The sequence below is a fragment of the Peromyscus maniculatus genome, chromosome 12, assembly GCF_049852395.1.
Source record: "Peromyscus maniculatus bairdii isolate BWxNUB_F1_BW_parent chromosome 12, HU_Pman_BW_mat_3.1, whole genome shotgun sequence".
Classification (NCBI taxonomy): Eukaryota; Metazoa; Chordata; class Mammalia; order Rodentia; family Cricetidae; genus Peromyscus; species Peromyscus maniculatus.
The window spans coordinates 4,505,192-4,518,937 of NC_134863.1; positions in this window are offsets into that span (position 1 = coordinate 4,505,192).

Sequence of the window (13,746 nt, forward strand, 5' to 3'; positions counted from 1 at the left end):
AGCTGCTCTATTGGCTGGCTGAGAGCCAAGCCTATAGCTCCTGGCCCAGTGGGAGTTGCGTGACCAGGAACTGCATTCAACCTTCCCAGCTGTAGGGAGCTGGTGTCTGCTCTGCCACAAGCTTGCTGTTTCTTTTTAGTTCTGCTGGCTGAATAGCAGCACCTCTTAAAGGAGCCGTGTCCTTTTTCTTCTCTCTCTTTCTCTCTCTCTCTCTCTCTCTCTCTCTCTCTCTCTCTCTCTCTCTCTCTCCAGCTTTCTCAGGCCCTACATGGAAATACAAGCCCAGATTAGAACACCATTTTTTTAACTCTTTGCTCTTTTTGGTCTTTGAGGGCTCGTCACCCAGCTCCCAAATAAATCACACATGGAGGCTTATTCTTACTTATAAATGCCCAGCCTTAGCTTGGCTTGTTTCTAGCCAGCTTTTCTTAACTTAAATCATCCTGTCTACCTTTTGCTTCTGGGCTTTTTCCTCTCTCTTACTTCTGTATATCTTACTTTCACTCTGGCTGTGAAAGTATGGCTGACTGTGTGGCTGTGTGGCTGGCCCCAAGCATCCTCCTCTTCTTGTTCTTGCTCTTTTTCTCTTCTTCTTTCACAGCATAAACAATGTAACACATCTTAAAATAATATTCCACAACAGATATATGTGTTTCATTTGGAATACCCACAGAATCCAGGAATTTAGTAAGGGGCTGTGGTGGTTTGAATAGGTATGGCTGTAAGAATGATAAACAGCACTGGTTAACCACACAGATAGGTCACGGTCATGACAGAACCCAGTATCAGTATCAGAGCTTTATTAGGAGGAAGAGGGGTGGTGGGGACAAGAGAACCAGGCCTGGGAAGGAGCACGTGCAGAGAGAGAAAGATGGTGGGGGAAGAGAGAACAGAACAGAGAGAGGGTGGGGTCTGAGTCGCGGCTCTGTAAGGCACAGGTGGGCTTACAGAGCTACGTCACCCGTGTGCAGATTGCATGACCACGCCGCAGGCACGTACGTACGTAATCACCAGCACACGTTGATGACGTGAGACACAAGACCCCTTGTCAAGCTCCTGAATTGTGCGTGTGCGATCAATCATGCAGCTGAATCCTAACAATGGCCCCCATAGACTCATGTGTTTGAGTGCTTGGCCAATAGGGAGTGGCACTATTAGGAGGTGTGGCCTTGTTAGAGTGGGTGTGACCTTGTTAGAGGAAGTGTGTCATTGTGGGAGTAAGCTTGGAGGTCTCCTATACTCAAGCTATGCCTAGTGTGGCACACATTCTTTCTTGTTGCCTGTGGATCAAGATGTAGAACTCTCAGCTCCTTCTCTAGCACCATGTCTGCCTGCATGCCGCCATGCTTCTTTCCATCACGACTGTTGGAATTCCTGGCCACTCCCCCAGCTACATGACCGCACGTGCACAGTTCAGTAGCCAAGTAAGGGGCCTTGTGTCCTATGTAATCTGTGCGCTGCATGATCGCGTAATTTGCACGCACTGTGATTATGCAATCTATGGGTATGCATGGTACAGTTCCGTAACTATGCACATGTGCAGGGGAATCCATAACAAGCGGGACACAGACTCCTCCCCCTTCTTCTCTTTCCCCTCCCTGTCTTCTCTCTCTTCATGTGTCTTCCACAGGCCTGGTCACACTCTCTTCTGTCCCTCTCTTCTCCTAATAAAGCTCTGATCATGGGTTTTATCGTGCCTTATGGCCTTTCTTGCACAGTAGCAGCGCTGTTAATGAATAACACAGTGCTGCCACATTAAAGCCAGCAATGACAATAGACTACACCTCTGAACTATAAGCCAGCGCCAATGAAATGTTTTCCCTACTATAGTTGCCATGGTCACGGTGTCTCTTCACAGCAATAGAACCCTAACTAAGACAGAAGTTGGTGCAGGAGTTGGGTATTGCTCTGACAGGCCTGACCATGCTTTTGTTTGGAGGAATTTGAACTTTGGGGGTTTGTGTTAGGAAAGCAGTGGAATGTTTTAAGCCTGGTCCCCCAAGCTCCTCCTCTACAGGAAAACCTCTCAGACATTCTGGGTTTGGCACCCAAAGGCTGATGCTGCTCTGTATGGCAGCCGAAGACTGACCACTGCCCCCAGGGAGACCATGGGAGCCTGGGGCACCTGTGTAGGAAGTGAGGAGGTTTCTGTCATCTTAATTGACACATAAGCCATTTGAATTATACCTCCTGTTATAGTTTATCCTTCTCATCCCTGATAACACTGACTAACTGTAGCTTCGTTAGTTTAACAGCATCAAGCACACCAGCTCAAGGCTACAGCTGCCTTCTCTTCTTAAGCGAAACTCAGGCCTCAGGCCTCACTTTCCTAGAGTTCTGAGGCTCCGCTGAGGAAGACAGTCGACCTGCTGCCAGACTCTGCAAGGGATAAACTCACAGATGCTTTCAATCCAGAATCATTTTTGGGTCCCCAAGCTTTTACTATGACTCAAAGGCAAGAGTCTACTGCCTTGTCTACGACGTGGATTTTAGTACAGATTACAAACAGTGGGGATGCTCACATATCTAAAACGTTTATCTCTTTGAACTTAAATTCTTGTAAGCTTCAGGGAGTCGCTTGGGTCCACTTCTCGTAGGTCAAATGGACCTACTCCAAGTAAGTATTCCTGTCAACAAACAGCCTAAGTTTCTCTGCCTACTGCCTTCCTGAATTCCTGAGGTGGGATCTCTCCCCGTTTCCCTGGTTTTCGGACTCCCCTCCCCCAACTACCAGGACCATAGGCCTAGAAATTTCAAATGTACATCCTGGATAAAAACTCTCCCCTAAACTCCTGAACTTTAGTTCTGCCTCTAACCTATGTCTGTTCCAGCTGATTTTCAGTCAACTAAAGGCTGCAGCCTGCTCAGAACATGCCAGCCCTAGGTGCTTCTGATGGAATTTCTAACCAGCCTGAGCAGTGCTCAGGCCGTGTGCAAGGACTACCAGGATCAGCCGGCTGCTGGGTGGCTCGCTAAAGGCCGACCGTAAACTACACTTCCCAGGAGCCTTTGCACAGGGCAGGAGTGGGACTCCGTTTCCCAGGTGCTGGGGCCGGGACTGCCCTGGCACAGGCTTCTGGGTAATGTAGTTCTGGGTAATGTAGTTCAACACTGAGGGCCTCCTCTGCGTCCAGACTCCTGGAAGGAAACTGGCTTTGTGCAACCTCAGGGAAGCAACTGTGGCACCCGCATGGATGTGGAATTGAGAGGATGGGAAGAGATCCACGTCCGGGAAGGTGGAATTATCTGGCCTGCCATCAGACTGGAGAGGTGACACGTACCAATGTTCACCCTCAGGCGCCCGGAAAGAAGGTCTTGGTGGTCTAGACTCTGGAGCTCTGACATTCCCACCTTATCCCACTGGATCCAGGGCGTGCTTAACCTCCACATCTGTACAGCCAGCGCCAGCACTATCGCCTGGGGAGGCCACCAGTGCCTAGACCTCTCCTGCTATGACGGGTAGTCTCCTGTGCGGCCCTAGTAATTCCTATGTACTCCTTTTACACCCTGGTGTAATAATACCTCCATGATTGTGTAGGCCTCTGAAACAAGATATTGTGACAATGCTGATGTGTGGATCATTAAGATAAGTCATAAAGCCACGGCTCCCACCTTACTCCCGTTGGTCACTCACTCTAGGAGAGCCAACACCATGTCTTAAGGACATTGGATCTCAACGGGCAAGAAACTGGTCTCTTGCCTATACCCTTCACAGATTTGCTACTCATCGGTGGAACTGACCTTGGAGGTACATCTCATGAGAGTTAGAACACCACAGGTGGACATGGCAGAAGATGACTGAAGCCTGTTGTTTTGACCCATTTATTTGAGGAGAGGCAATTTATTGTACCACACCAGATAACAATACAGACAGAATGAGATTACATAACTAAATGAAGACAAATTCCAGTATTTAGAATAGGGTTACTGTGGTTTTTCATCTAAATTGTTCTATTTACCAATAAAGAGAGTTAGATGTTGGGGTGAAAACCTGCTAGATCAGAGAAGCCGAGAAGCAACAAGCTGACCTTCCTTTTTGGCCAGAGATCTAGCAAAAGAACATTTCTCCTACTATCCCAAACCAAAAAGGACTGCAAAAGCCCCAAGTCCCTTCCATTCCTTCCTGTGTGTCTCTCTGTCTGTCTTCCCAGGTCCTCCATACTCTGTATGTCTAATTCCTGTCAACTACTTGCTGGCTCTGCTCCCTGATCCAAGGTTAATTTTATTATAGTCTCAGAATTTCACAGTGCAATCAAATATCTCACAACAGGTTACTATGAAAACAAATGGAAAAGAGCTGGACAGAAATCCAGCGATGGGCAGAAGCCAGGAGAACCTGAAGACAGGAATTAAGGGAAGCTCGGATGCCATGAGATCTTTAGAGCAAGCCTTTTAAATTTTTCTACTTACCGCCCTTTGCACCTGAGTAATAATAGTTACATGGCCCTGGCTTTGTAGATGTGTAGAATAGATGTGCAAATCAAAGCAACCTTAATTTGGTTGCATATGATAGCACAAATATTTAACCCCAGCACTCACAAGGCAGAGGCAGGAGGATCTCTGTGAATTCAAGACCTATGTAATGAGAACATGTCTCAATTTAAAAACAAAAGTGTGCCAGGCAGTGGTGGCCCAGGTCTGTAATCCCAGTACTCAGGAGGCAGAGGCAGGTGGATCTCTATGAGTTCGAGACCAGCCTGGTCTACAGAGCTAGTCCAGGACAGGCTCCAAAGCTACAGAGAAACCCTGTCTCCAAAAACAAAACAAAACAAAACAAAACAAAACAAAAAAAAAAGAGTAACTTTGTCTTGCAACTTCTGGTACACATTTAATTTTACCATTTACTTCTTCTTGTTTGTGTATTTTTTTTTTTTTGAGACAGGGTCTCTCTATGTATCCCTGGCTGTCCTGGAATTCTCTATATGGACCTGGCTGGCCTTGAATTCACTGAAATCCTCCTGCCTCTGCCTCTTCCTTCTGAGTGCTGGAATTAAAGGTGTGTGCCACCACACCAGAATTTTACCATTTATTAAAAAGAGAAGCAAATTGAGATATGCTTGCATTGGGGAGATGTCTCAGTACTGGAGGTGTGTGCAAGTCCTAAAGACCTGAGTGCTGTGGATATCGCTCTGTATAAATAAAATGCTGATTGGCCAGTAGCCAGGCAGGAAGTATAGGCGGGACAAGCAAAGAAGAGAATTCTGGGAACAGGAAGGCTGAGTCAGAGAGAAGCTGCCAGCTGCTGCCATGAGAAGATGTTAAGATACCGGTAAGCCATGAGCCACGTGGCAACTTATAGATTAATAGAAATGGGATGATTTAAGACATAAAAATAGTTAAGAAGAAGCCTGCCACGGCCATACATTGTATAAGTAATATAAGTCTCTATGTGTTTACTTGGTTGGGTCTGAGTGGCTGTGGGACTGGCAGGTGAGAGAGATTTGTCCTGACTGTGGGCCAGGCAGGACCAGAAAAACTCTAGCTACACCTGAGTTAAACCTCCAGATCCCACAAGGTGGCAGGAGAGAACCAGCTCCTGAAGAGTTGTACTCTGACCTCCACAGAGTACCCTCCCACACTCCTACACACACACCTATACACACATTCCTACATACATACCCACACATACACCTGCACACACACCTACTCATACACGTCTATACACATACCCCTACATGCACACTCAAACATACGCCTACACCCATACACACACACTTAGACACCTACATGCACACACACATACACACAGAATAAATAGATAACATTTTAAAATTTTAATTATCTTTCTTTTATGTGCATGGATATTTTGCCTGCATGCATGTCTGTGCACCTCGTGTGTGCCTAGTGACCGAAGAGGCCAGAAAAGGTCATTAGACCCCTAGAGTTGGAGTTATACAGTTGTGAAATGCTGTGTGGGTGCTGGGACTTGAGCCTGGTTCTTCTGGAATCATAGCCAGGCTTTTAACCACATAGTCATCTCTCCAGCTCCATAAAGAATAATTAAAAAGAATTCTGGCTGGATAGTTGATCCTCTGTGGAGTGTAGAGCATCTTTAGTGTAGTGTAGCTGAGTGATGCTTTGATTGGTCAGTGGTCAATGCTGAGAACGCCCTTCTGCATAGAAGTGTACTGCAAAGTAATGGAAGTGTGTTCAGGGTCATGTCAGAAATTGCTGGAAAATCTGTTCTAATCCTCAGACAACATTTATTTAACAGTTTTTTTAAATGAAGTCCAAGCCAACAACTCAAATGTGTTTTTAACATTTATTATTTATTTTTGTGTGTGCATGCTTTGGTTACTATTCTATTGCAGTGAAGAGACACCATGACCATGGCAACTTAAAAAGGAAAGCATTTAATTTGGGGGCTCATGGTTCTAGAGCGTAGCAGAGTCGATAACCACCCTGGTGGGGAACATGGCAGTAGGCAGGCCTGGTGCTTGCGCGGTAGCTGAGAGCATGAAGTGGGGGAGTGGAAACAGCCATATCAGGTCCTGGACAGGGTCCCCGGGAGGAGCAGGGATGAAATCTAAAGCTGGAGTCAGGAGGGTCACCAGGGCTGATTGCTAACTGAAGCTCAGCTGTCTTCATACCCCTCAAGTAGGGAAGCTGAGAGCAAGTCAGTAAAGAGCCTAAGACAGCAGAATTGTGGGGAGCTCAGACTATCTCAAGTTTGCCCTTAGCGAGGTTCATTCTGGGACAGCAAACAAAGCATTTCACATCTTAGGGTCTGGAACATTTGGCCACATGACCACATATATTAGAGGGGGGGGGTCTTAGTTAGGGCTTTATTGCTGTGAATTGTGGGATAATCTTTTTGTACACTGTGAAGATGTGTCTCTGCCAAGGCAGCTTCTGATTGGTTTAATAAAGAGCTGAATAGCTAATCAGGCCAATAGCTAGGCAGAAGATGATAGGTAGGACGTTTAGGGAGAGAGAGGAACTCTGGGGAAGGAACTGGGCTCAGGAATTCACCAGCATAGGAAGTCTGGCATACATTATGGAAGAGTGGTAACAAGCCATGTGGCAAACATAGGTTAACATAAATCAGTTAATTTAAGTTATAAGAGCTGGTTAGTAATGAGCCTAAGCTAAGGCCAAGCTTTCATAATTAATAGGAAGTCATTATTTGGGAGCTAGAGGCACAAAGTCCAACTACAGTGAACAGATACCATCACTATGGCAACTCTTATAAAGGGCTAGCTTATAGTTCAGAGGTTTAGTCATTATTGTCATGGTGGGAAACATGGTGACATGCAGGCCGACATGGTGCTGGAGAAGGAGCTGAGAGTTCTACACCTGGATCCACAGGCAGCAGGAAGAGACAGTGAGAGCCACTGGCCTGGCTTGAGCTTCTGAAACCTCAAAGTCCACCCCTAGTGATGCACCTCCTCCAACAAGACCACACCTATTCCAACAAAGCCACACCTCCTAATAGTTCCCAATAGTGGCCCTTTGGGGGCCTTTTTCTTTCAAATCACCACATTCCACTCCCTGGCACCATAGGCTTGTAGTCAGATCATAATGGGAAAATGCAGTCAGTCCAACTTCAAAAGTCCTCATAGTCTAAAGCAGTCTCAAATTTGTTTCAAAGTCCAAATTCCTACGTCTCTTCTGAGACTCATGTAATCTTTTAACTGTAATCCCCTGTAAAATTATAATAAAAAAGCAGATCACATATCTCCAACATATAATGGCACAGGCTATACATTACCATTCCAAAATGTAGGGAAGGGAGAATAGTGAGGAAATACTGGACCAAAGCAAGACCAAAAACCAGCTGGGCAAACTCCAAACTCTGCATCTCCATGTCTGATGTCAAAGTGCTCTTCAGATCTCCAACTCCTTTCAGCTTTGTTAACTATACTACACTTTCTCTCTCAGGCTGGTTCTACTCCCTGTTAGCAGCTCTGTTTGGAGGTGTCCCATGACTCTGGCATCTCCAACATCTTGGGGTCTCCAAGGCAAATCAGGCTTCAATGTCACAGCTTCATGCAATGGCCTCTCTAGGCATCCATTCAGGGACACCCCTGACACATGCCTGGCCTCAGTGGCTTTCCTTAGGTGCAGAGGCAAATTCCATAATCCCTTTCTTCTGTCTTTGACTCTAAAGCCAGAACCATGTGGCTGAGGCTGCCAAGTTCTGCTGCTTGCTGGGGCTGGAACATGTAGGCAGATTTTCTCTGTGTCTTGACAGCTGCTCCCAAATAACCATTCAGAGACTTATTATTAATTATAAATGCTTGGCCAATAGCTCATGCTTGTTACTAGCTAACTCTTACCATTTTAAATTAACCCATATTTCTTATCTACCCTTTACAATGTTGCAGTACTTTCTTTCAACATGGTGCGTTAATCTTGCTTCCCTTTGCATCTGCTTGAGACTCCCGAGGCTCCACCCCTCTTGCTCCCAGCATTCTCTGTGTCTAGCTCTTCTGCCTAACCTCATCCTGTCTAGCTAGGGCTAGTTAGCTTTTTTTTTAATTTTTTTTAATTTTTTTTGGTTTTTTGAGATAGGGTTTCTCTGTGTATCTTTGGTGCCTATCCTGGATCTCACTGTATAGACCAGGCTGGCCTCGAAATCACAGAGATCCGCCTGGCTCTGCCTCCTGAGTGCTGGGATTAAAGGTGTGTGCCACCACCGCCCAGCTTCCAGTTAGCTTCTTTATTAAACCAATCACAGGGACATATATTCACACAGTGCAAAGGAATATTCCACAGGAACATGGCCACTGCTTTCCTAACCCAAAGTACCAAAGTCCAAATTCCTTCAAACAAACACATGGTCAGGGCTGTCACAGCAATACCCCAGTCCCTGGTGCCAACTTCTATCTTAGGGTTTCTATTGCTGTGAAGAGACATCATGACCACAGCAACTCTTATAAAGGAAAAACACATAGTTGGGGTGACTTACACTTTCAGAGGTTCAGTTCATATCATAATGATGGGGGTATGGTGGCATGCAGACAGACATGGTGCTGGCTACATCTTGACCCACAGGCAACAGGTAGTGAACTGTGACACTGGAATAGCTTGAGCATAGGAGACCTCAAAGCCCACTCCCACAGTGACACACTTCCTCCAACAAGGCCACACCCACTCCAACAAAGCCACATCTCCTAATAGTGCCACTCCCTCTGGGGGGCATTTTCTTTCAAACCACCCTACTATTAATCCATAATTCTTCAATTTAGCCTCAGGCAGACTTTTCAGACAAGCAGCCACATTCTTAGCCAAAATATCACCAGAATAGTCTCTAGGCCACACACTAAAATTCTTCTCCTCTGAAACCTCAGGTCTCACAGTTCACATCACCCTCAGCACCACTGTCTTCCATCTCCTACTAGTCTGGCACACTGAGCCCCACTTAAAGAGTTCAACTGCTTTCCTAACACAAAGTCCCAAAGTCCACCTTCCTCCAAACAAAAGCATGGCCAGGTCTGTCACAGCAATACTCCACTCCTGGTACCAACTTCTGTCTTAGGGTTTCTGTTGCTGTGAAGAGACACCAGGACAACAGTAACTCTTATAAAGAAAACATTTAATTGAGGCTGGTTTACAGTTCAAAGGCTTAGTCTGTTATCTGTTGTGGGATATTTGTGTACTGTGTGAAGGTGTATCGCTGTAAAAGCTGAATAGCCAATAGCTAGGCAGGAGGTATAGGTGGGATTTCTGGGGAGAGAAAGGAAAAGGAAGAGGAATCTAGGCACATGAAAAAGATGCCAGGAGACATGGAGAGGAAACAGGTGGTACAAGATGGAAGGGAGGTAACATCACATGACAGAACATAGATTAGTAGAAATGGGTAAATTTAACTTATAATGTTATGCCTAGATTGTGGGGACCCCCAAAAGACCACCATGGATACCAAATCCCATATGTAAAAGCAAAGAGCATTTATCTTCAAGCTCAGAGCTTGGTCTCTCTGTCTGTCTGATGCAGCAGTGAGAGCAGAGAGCCCTGAACCCGGGCGGGGTAGGGTTTTTATCATAGCAGAGGTTGGGGTAAGGGGATTTCCAGGGTTAAGGACCCTGATTGGCTGACATTTGTCTAGGGATATCTGTAAAACAGAAATAGGTGTGTGCTAGACTCAGGGACATCTGGCCATCTTGTCTAACCTTATCTAATGTTTGGGATGTTTGGGATGTCAGGTACTTCCCCTTGGATGTAGGCCCTCCCTTGGTGGGGTCAGCTTATGAGTTTTCCTGGCTCTGGGTGTTGCCTGTCAGTAAGCCTGTCACAGAAGCTGTGTCTGGGCCTCTAAACCTGTCATCCAGCTTTGACCTGGAAGTACTACCCCCATTGAGGCTTCCAGTAACTGTCACGCCTACAAGGTGGGGCTGAGACAGGAGCCCTTAAGAACCGAGATCCGGACGGGCCAGATCTCTTGGCTCCGGGATCCTTTCTGGACACTGGAGGTAGACTGAGCGGAGTTTACCAGAAAACACACTGGACTGCACTTCACCTCTCCCGGACCCTGTAACCTATCCCTTCACTTGTAAGTTACCCACAAAATAAACCTCCCTTTTAACTACGTGGAGTTGCCTCAATACTTCCACCAGCAGACATGGTGCCGGAGAGGTAGCAGAGATCACAGGCAGCAGGAAGACAGTGAACACGAGGCCTGGCTCGAGTTTCTCTCTTTCTTTTTTTAAGTTTTCAAGACAGGGTTTCTCTGTGTAGCCCAGGCTATCCCAGAATTCTGTCTATAGACCAGGCTGACTTTGAAGTCAGAGATCCACCTGCCCCTGCCTCCTGTGTGCTAGGATTAAGGGTGTGTGCCACCACTGGTTGGCCTGGTTTGAACTTCTGAAACCTCAGAGCCCCTCCCCCCCAGTGACACACCTCCTCCAACAAGGCCACACCTCCTCCAACAAGGCCACACCTCCTCCAGCAAGGCCACACCTCCTCCAGCAAGGCCACACCTCCTCCAACAAGGCCACACCTCCTCATAGTGCCACTCCTTACGGGCCTGTGGGGTCTATTTTTATTCAAACCACGGGGAGAAATGTCAAGTGCCAGTTTCCAGATTATACCCCCAAGGCCCTGGTACCAGTCTGTAGCCAGCCAGACCTGGCATGATCCTGGCTAGGTGAGGAGCAAAATGCCAACTTGCCATCATCAGGGGCTCCTGGCGGTCTCCAACCTGTGTAGCCCCAACAGAGAAAGAGTGAGTATAGGCTGCTTTCCTTTATCAGAAGGGAAAAAATTATTAAGCAGAACACACAATGCACTAACCATAAAAGAAATGATTGTTAGTTCGGGAGAAGAAGGGTCCACACCCACATCCACGGATGGGAGGAGGAGCGCGCCACTTACCTGGGCATAGCCTGTGGGAGGACACTGCCTGAGGAACTTTCTGGGCACTACAAACGTTCACAAACTTAGTCAAGGTGTTAGTCTCATGGCTGAACACCATTGTAAAAGTGTATCTGGATATCTGCATGGGTTATGCAAGGTAAATATTATTATTATTTTTGTTTACTTAGCTGGACAGTGGTGTGGACGCCTTTAATCCCAGTACTCAGGAGGCAAAGGCAGGCAGATCTTTGAGTTTAAGCCAGCCTGGTCTACAGAGCAACTTCAAGGACAGCCAGGGATACACAGAGAAACCTTGTCTCAAAAAAACGTGTGTGTGTGTGTGTGTGTGTGTGTGTGTGTGTGTGTGTGTGTGTGTGTGTTTGTGTCTGTGTGTGTGTTTGACTGCATGCAGTTCTGTGCATGTGTGTGCCTGATGCCCAAGGAGACCATAAGAGAGCATAGGATGCCCTGGAACTGGAGTTATTGACAATTGTGAGCTGTTATGTAGACACCACAAACCAAACACAGGTCTCCCGCAGAGTGGCCAGTGCTCATAAGTGCTGAGCCATCTCTCCAGCCCCTGCAAGGCATATCTTAATCAAAATAAATGAACTGAATAAGATGGCTACAACTTATAAGAAAAATAACAAAAAGTAGGAACAAATATGTCACAGAGCAGAAACTGTGCATGGTTAACATGCACAGGATGGTGAAGCCAAACATGGTAGTGCATGCTTAGAAGCCTAGCACTTGGGAGGTGGAGGCAGGACATTCAGGAGTTCAAGGCCTGTGGTGATAAATTGTATGTAATCCAATCTAAGAGAGAAACAGAGCCAGGCAGTGGTGGCACACACCTTTAATCCCAGCACTAGGAAGGTTGAGACAGGAAGTGATGTGGCTGGGTGGAGAAAGGAATTAAGGCAGGAGGAGTTGGTGAGGTAAGAGGTGGTGGTCGTGGCTGCTCTGCTTCTCTGGTCTTTCAGCTTCGCCCTGATATCTGGGTCCAGGTTTTTATTATAAGATCATTAGGGCTCGTGCAACGAAGGCCAATGTTTGCTAGGTAGCAAGTTGGAGGCCAGCCTAGGCTACCTGAAATCCTGTCTCAGGCAAAATAGAAACAAGAGAGAGGGAGGGGGGAGAGAAGGAGAGGGTTCCCACTGTTGAGGCTGGGAACCAGTGAACGTGTGTGTGTGTGTGTGTGTGTGTGTGTGTGTGTGTGTGTGTACACTTGTGTGTGTGCACTGGTGTGCCACAGTATGTGTGTCGAGGTCAGAGGACAGTTTGTTCTCTTCTTCCATCATGTGGGTTTTGGGGCTCCAACTCAGGTGGGCAGGCTTAGCAGCAGACATCTTTATCTTTCCAGCCCTTCCTCAGTATTTAAATGAGGAAGGGCTGGAAAGATATTTAAATATTTAAATACATATTGTATTTTTATACCTCAATGTATTCCTCTTAGAAATTATTGCATATGGGCCCCAGAAGATGTTAAAATGGCCATAATAAATCAGCAATGAACATAAATCAGAATGCTTCAAATGTCCATTGCTAGAAGTATAAATAATTCAGTTGAAATACTATACAGCAGTGAAAAATAAATGGACTAAACCTGAAAGGATCAGAATTGGCACAGGACACACAAAGACCAAGTTCTCAGCACAAAGGAGACCTGTTTGCCCCCAAGGTACACAGAGAGGGTATGGAGGCCAGGGAGAGGGGAATGGATAAAATCTCTGAGGGACAAAGGACTGCCTCTGGAGAGAGGGGACAGATGTGGCCCATAGGCAAATGGCGGTTTATAAAGGGAAAAGGGGGAGCCTGTGTTAGCTTGAAGTGTTTAATTTTGATTGGGCGTGTTAATTAGGTGAGCCAAAGGGGGCTTTTGATTGCTGGACTTTGGAGTCAGCCTCAGGGGGAGGAAGTGGCCAAGAAAGGGACTGGACCTCAGTGGCCAGCTTTAGGACTGGACTCTAATGGTTTTTAGCAAAGAGAGAAGGGTAAGAGGCTGAACCTGTCGGCGCCGTGTTTGCCATGCTAGTGCCCTACACACACACACACACACACACACGCACGCACGCACGCACGCACGCACGCACGCACGCACGCACACGCACACACGCATGCATGAATCTCACAAGTAGAGTGTCCAATAACTAAAGTATCTCTGTGGCGGGGACTGCTTCGAGCGAGGAGACGGCACAGAAACAGAACATAAAAAGGAACTCCAGGTGTGCAGCAAGTCCCAGGAGACCACATAGAGCATGACAGCCTTTAAAATCCAGAGACGGCAAAGCAAGGTGCACACTACTCAGACATCCACACACAGCAGCCTCTGCGGGGGGAGAAGAGCTGGGGTCACCCTGGTCCAGTGGTTGGTTTACAGGTGTGCTTTACGTAATGAGGTTTGGCTTGTAGATAGCAGGTGGGTTTGTGTGCTATTGTAGTTTACAG